This window comes from Dipodomys spectabilis, unplaced genomic scaffold, assembly GCF_019054845.1.
Source record: "Dipodomys spectabilis isolate Male_0828 unplaced genomic scaffold, ASM1905484v1 ptg000404l, whole genome shotgun sequence".
In the NCBI taxonomy this organism is placed as follows: Eukaryota; Metazoa; Chordata; class Mammalia; order Rodentia; family Heteromyidae; genus Dipodomys; species Dipodomys spectabilis.
The window spans coordinates 1,926,927-1,934,360 of record NW_024871081.1 but is presented as its reverse complement, the minus strand read 5'-3'; positions in this window follow the sequence as shown (position 1 = coordinate 1,934,360).

Sequence of the window (7,434 nt, the reverse complement as noted above, 5' to 3'; positions counted from 1 at the left end):
ATAGAGATGCTCAGTCTATATCATGTTTGGTGTGGTTATTCATTGTATTTGTTGTTTTGTTCATTTATTTACCCTTTATTTTACTGACTGTGAGGACACCTAAACATGTATTACATTGTTTACATACTATCACATAGCAGCAAGATTTGTAGACTTGTTCTCCATCATGCCTGACACGCAGAACTCTCCCAGAAAAGGAAAACAGGTGTCACACTTGGCTTCTTACTCCAGGATGAAATTCTTGGCAGGCGCTGAGATCAAGCCCCAGAGGTGGCCAAAATAGCCATAAATGGATAGGCAGGTGGTAGTATGCCAATAAAGGCGTATTAGTAAAGGGTGCCAGAGCCATGTATCTAGTATTCAATGATATCTACTATGTTCCTATGAAGTTTTAGGCATTTAGAGAGCCTAGATATTATAGAGAAAGAACATACAACCATCCAAGAAAAGTCCAAGAAATATGATAGCTCTATTCAACATTTGGAAGACACCATCAGAAGGCCTAATCTGAGAATAATGGGTGTAGAGGAGCACCTAGAAACAGAAGTTAATGTTCTAGGAAATTTGTTTAACAGGATCCTAGCAGAGAACTTCCCAAACATGCAAAAGGATAAGCCTATTCAGATACAAGAAGCTTTTAGAACTCCAAATAGACCAGACCAGAACAGGACAACCCACATTATAATACTCACAGGAACAGTTCAGAACAAGGAAAAGAAACTTAAAGCTGTCAAGGAGAAAAGATCAATCACCTATAAAGGGAAACCAGTTAGAATCACCTCAGATTTCTCAGCAGTGACAATCAAAGCAAGAAGAGCCTGGAATGATGTATGCCATGCCGTAGAGACAAACAACAATCGATCAAGAAAATTGTACACAGCTAAACTCTCCTTCAAAAATGAAGGTCAAATAAAAAACTTCCATAGCAAAGAAAAACTGAAACATTATATCTCCACCAAACCAGCCCTACAAAAGATTCTTAAAGATGTCCTACACATAAAAAACCAACAAGACCTCAAAAAAGGCCAAGAAACCATATCCAAACTGAGAATCCAAGAACCATAGAAAGAATCCCATTGCCACAGCCCCCAAGAAAGTGGATAAAATAGCAGGAACTCCCAAATACTTCTCAGTTCTATCTCTCAACATTAACGGACTTAACTCTCCAATTAAGAGACATAGACTGTCTAGTTGGATTAAAAAGCAAGAACCTTCTATTTGCTCCCTTCAGGAGTCACATCTTGCCCATAAAAACAAACACATTTTCAATGTGAAAGGCTGGAACAAAATCTACCAAGCAAACGGCCCCCATAAACAGGCACGAGTTGCAATCCTAATACCAGATAAAATAGGCTTCAATTTAAAATTAGTGAGAAGAGATAAAAAAGGTTGCTATATACTAATTAATGTATCTGTCCTTCAGGAGGATATTACAATTCTAAATATCTACTCACCAAACAACGGAGCACCCAAATTTATCCAAGAAACCCAACTTTCCCTCAAATCCCACATAGATCCAAAGACATTAATTGTTGGGGGCTTTTACACACCACTATTCCCACTAGATAGATCAACTTGGAAAAAACTCAACAAAGAACCTGCATATCTAAACAACTGCATAGATCAACTAGATTTAACAGACATCTACCGAATATTTCACCCAGCAGCATCAGAATATACGTTTTTCTCAGCAGCATATGGAATATTTTCCAAAATAGACCACATTTTAGCCCACAAAGCAAACTTGTCCAAATTCAGATACATTGAAGTTATACCTTGCATTCTCTCAGACCGCAAGGGATTAAAAGTAGGAGTCAACACCAAAAGCCACTAAAGAAAGTCCTATAAGACATGGAGGCTGAACAACACACTGCTGAATCATGAGTGCATCATGGAAGAGATTAGAAATGAAATTCAAATGTTCATGATATTCAACAAAAATGAGCACACAAATTACCAGCTCCTCTGGGACACAGCAAAGGCAGTAGTCAGAGGCAAGTTTATAGCTCTGAGTGGCTACATCAACAAATTGGAGAGATCTGATACCAACAATTTAATGAGACATCTGAGCCTCCTTGAAAAAGAACAGCAGAATAAACCCCTACCCAAAGGACAGAAAGAAATAATTAAAATTAAATCCGAAATAAATGAATTAGAATTCACAAAAAGCTATAGAAAGAATCAAGAAAACATTGGTTCTTCGAAAAAATTAACAAATTTGACAGACCCTTAGCAAATCTTATCAGAAAAAGAAAAAAACACACCCAAATAAATAAACTCAGAGATGAGAATGGAAACATCACCAGAGAAACAAACAAGATTCAGAACATTATAAGGAAATACTTCTCAATACTTTATGCTAATAAGATTGAGAACTTGGCAGAAATGGACCTCCTTTTCCTAGCAAATACTGACATGCCTAAACTAAACCAAGATAAGTTAAATCACCTTAACAGGCTCATATCAAGCCTTGAAATATAAACAGTAATAAGAGATCTCCCATCTAAGAAAAGCCCAGATCCAGATGGTTTCACAGCAGAATTCTACAAGGTCTTCAAAGCAGAGCTCACATTAATAACCCTCCAACTCTTCAATGAAATTGAAAGAGAAAGTTCACTACCGAACTCATTCTATGAAGTCATCATAACTCTCATCGCAAAACCAGGCAGGGTCTTATCAAAGAAAGAACCATAGACCCATTTCTTGGTTGAACATTCATGAAAAACTTCTCAACAAAATTTTGGCCAATCGATTTCAAAAATTCATCCAAAAAATCATACACCAAGATCAAACAGGATTCATTTCAGGGATGCAAAGCTGGTTCAATATACGGAAATCAATTAGTATAATTCATCACATCAACAGGAGCAGGGATAAGAACCACATGGTTATCTCAATAGATGTAGAAAAAGCATTTGACAAGATCCAACACCCCTTTATGATGAAGGTTCTGGAAAAATTAGGAATCCATGGAACATTCCTCAATACAACAAAGACTGTATATGACAAAGCAACAGCCAGCATTCTATTTAATGGTGAAAAACTAACGCTATTTCCTCTTAACTCAGGAACAAGACAAGGACGTCGACTCTCTCCACTTCTCTTCAATCTAGTATTAGAATGCCTAGCTACAAATAAGACTAGATGTAAACATAAAGGGGATCCAAATAGGGAAAGAAGTAAAACTCTCCCTCTTTGCAGATGACATGATCTTGTATTTAAAGAATCCCACAGACTCCACTCCCAAATTACTCAAGCTGATTCAAAACTTTGGCAAAGTAGCAGGGTATAAAATTAACCCCCAAAAATCAATGGCCTTTCTCTATGCCTACAATGAGAAAACTGTGGCTGAAATTAGGAAAGCAACTCCATTCATATTAGCCCCACAAAAAATAAAATACCTAGGAATTAACTTAACCAAAGAAGTGAATGACATCTATGATGAAAACTTTGAAAACCTGAAAAAGGAAATCAAAACAGAACTTAGGAAGTGGTAAAAACTCCCATGCTCCTGGATTTGAAAGATCAAGATCGTGAAAATGGCCATACTTCCGAGGCCTATCTCCAAATTCAATGCAATACCTATCAATATTCCAACCTCATTCTTCAAGGAATTAGAAGAGGCAATCCAAAAATATATATGGTACAGTAAAAGACCCCGAATAGCAAAAACAATCCTTAACAGAAAGAACTGGGCTGGAGAAATATCAATACCAAATTTCAAACTCTACTACAAAGCCATAGTAATCAAAACAGCATTGTACTGGCACAAGAACAGATCTCAGGACCAATGGAACTGAATTGAAAACCCAGAAATGAACACACAGACCTATAGCCAACTAATCTTCGATAACGGAGCTCAAAAAATAGAATGGAAGAAAGACAGCCTTTTCAGTATATGGTGCTGGCAAAATTGGTTAACTACTTATAGAAAATGAAAGCTATATGATTCTGCACCAGAATAAACTCCAAATGGATCAAAGACCTCGGAGTCAAAGTAGACAATCTGAAAACATTACAGGATGGAATAGGAGAAACCCTAGGTCTCCTTGGCACAGGGTGAAATTTTCTTAATAGAGACCCAGAAACACCACAAATCAAAGAAAGGTTGAACAAATGGGATTGCACAAAATTGCAGAGCTTCTGCATGGCCACGCACATAGCTAGCACGATCAATAACGCCCACAGAGTGGCAGAAGATCTTCACTAGCCATACAATGGACAAGGGCCTCATATCTAAAATGTACCTGGAACTCAAAAAATTAAATCTCCCAATAACAAATCTCCAAAGAAACAACTGTTCAATAAATATGTGGGCTAAAGACTTACAGAGAAACTTCTCTGAAGAGGAAAGAAGGATGGCCAATAGACACATGAAGAAATGCTCAACCTCTCTAGCCATAAAAGAAATGCAAATCAAAACAACATAGAAATACAACCTCACCACAGTTAGAATGGCAATAATCGAGAACTCTAATAACAACAGATGCTTGAGAGGATGCGGAGAGAAGTGAACATTACTACATTGTTGGTGGGAGTGTAAACTTGTTCAACCACTTTGGAAAGCAAGATGGAGGTTCCTTAAAGGACTCCACAAAGAGCTCCCCTATTTCCCAGCAATCCCACTTTTGGGCATTTACCCAAATGATCACAAACAAGACCACACTAAAGCTACCAGCACGACTATGTTTATTATTGCAGCATTATTTACCATAGCTAAGATATGGAAACAACCCAGATGCCTCTCAGTAGATGAATGGATCAAGAAAATGTAGTATATATACACAATGGAATTCTATGCCTCCATCAGAAAGAATGACATTGCTCCATTTGTTAGGAAATGGAAAGGCTTGGAAAAAATTATATTAAGTGTACTTGTTAGATTGGTAGTTAAATAAATGATATTATTGTCCATATGAATTTTAATGCAATTTCAGGGAACTCTCCTGTCTCTGACCTCGTAACACTTGTATTTTGGGATTTGTCTCTGGACATCTAGGAGTTAGCAGGACTCAAAATAAACCAATATCTTGCCCATGTAGTTGTAATTCCTTTGTGTGGTATTCTCACAATTATAAAAAAATAAAATAAGCCTAGAGTATTTGAATTCTACTATGATAGATCTCTACTGATCTTTCTCTTAAGTGTGTTGAGAAACCAAAGCTGAAATTAACTTGGACTTTTGTGGTGGATGTAGATGTCTTAACTACCATCTCTGGTAGTACCATTAAATTTCAATTAGCCATCACATGCTCAAGCCTGTAATCCTAGTTACTCAGGAGGCTGAGATCTGAGGATCGTTATTCAAAGCCAGCTCGGATAAGAAAATCCATGGGACTTTAACTCCCGTTGACTGCCAAAAAGACTAGAAGTGGAGATGTGTCTCAAGTGGTAGAGTGCTAGCCTTGAGGGACAAAGCCCAGGTTCTGAGTTCAAGCCTCAATACTGACCATCAATTAACAAATTCAGAGGTTCCACTGTGAGTGCTATATTCTTTTAGAGACTGAAGTATTTTTTTTTCGCATAGTCTTTCAAACATCAGCATCTCTAATGGACAATCATTCTAGATCCTTCTTTTCCACTTGAATAATTGTTATTCTCCAGGAGTAGAGTGGCCAAGAGGCTTGCAGATCAAGAGCTCAGTCATTAAATTGGCTAAAAAGAGATCAAATTAAAATTTATTCTTTGGTTGCAAATACCACATTTTTGGTATGTGTTTGCTAGCCCTGGCACTTGAACTGAGGACCTGGGTGCTGTTCCTGAGCTTTTGTGTCCAAGACTATTGCTCTACCACTTGAATCACAACTCTACTTCGGGGTTATTGGTGGTTAATTGGAGATAAAAGTCTCACAGACATTCTGGACCTGGGTGGCTTCAAACTAGAATGCTGAGTAGCCAGAATTACAGGTATATGCCACCAGCATATGGCTCAAATACCACCTATAATGTTAAAAGTCAAGGATATCTGTTAACATCTATCTCGGACAGATGTACCATGTTTTACTCCTTACTGAATGAATGTTCCTTTGAACAGTATTGCATCAAATGGAGTGGACTCAAGTTAGGTCTTGAACACCAACAATCTGGTTTGTTGGAAGTGGCCTTGTTTTTCTACACCTTTGTTTTATCATTGGAAGACAAAATAGGTACTGGTAACTTACTAGCATTTGCTTGTGTGCCTTAAACAACTTAGGATTTAGTAAGTACTCTGTGTGTGTGTGTGTATGTGTGTGTGTGTGTGTGTGTGTGTGTGTGTGTGTGTGTGTGTGGTATGTGCTGGGTACTGGGACTTGAACTTATGGCCTTTGCATTCTTGCTTGGCTGATTTTTCCTACAGTAAGTAGTTTTTCTCAACAGATTTAAATTAACTTAAGTTATCAAGAAATGCTGGCATGCTACTTTAGAATATTATTCTCATTTAGTCTTGAATTCCTGACAATGTCACAAGCTTGGTAAAGAAGAAAAATATGCTGTTAGAATCAAAGATGACATATATCATATTGATAAACAAAAGCAAAAACAGACAATTGTCATATTTATTAGTATTTTAGTGAAAATAATAGGATTGGGATATTGTTCATTTTAGTATTTTTAATTTTCATGTGCCAGTACTGGGGCTTGAACGCATGGCCTGAGCACTATCTCTTAACTTTTGCATTCAAGGCTGATACTCTACCACTTGTGCCATAGCTCCAATTCTGTTTTTGCTGGTTTATTGAAGATGAGTCTCATAGAGTTTTCGGGCTGGGCTGGATTTTAACCACAATCCTCAGATATCAGTATTCCAAGTAGCCAGGATTACAGGTGTTTGACCATGTTATTATATTTTTTAATTCTGTACATACTTAAAATTAGACTCAAAGACTATGGGTGGAAGAACTTAAAGCCATGAATTAATGGGAAGAAATAAAACAGGTTGTTATATTCAAGGAAGAAAAATGGAGGAAAGAGGAAACAAAATTGATAAAATCCTGTGCTGGATAGCACAAAGACAAATTTTCCTATTTCAATATTTTATAATAAGCAGGTTCCTGAAACCATGAATATAATTATCTTGGCTGGAATTCCTGTGCTAGAGTAAACAGAAATTTGAGCACGTCAACATATTATTTAATCAAACAGAGTGGGTGGCAGTGTGAAGGCAAAATTAAAATGTTCACTAAGATAATATGAAGCTGGCACTGGTGGCTCACACCTGTCATCCTAACTACTCAGGAGGCTGAGGTATGAGGAACCTAGTTTGAAGCCAGCTCAGGCAGGAAAGGCCAGGAGACTGTATCCCTAAGTAACCAGTGAAAAGCCAGACGTGTATATGTAGCTCAAGTGATAGAGCGCTAGTTGGATCAAAAAAGCCAAGCAAGAGTTCCGGGAAGATGGCGGAGGAGAAGCTGGAATCTGAACAAGCTCTCGCATAGAAAGCAGTTTTAGAGTTCC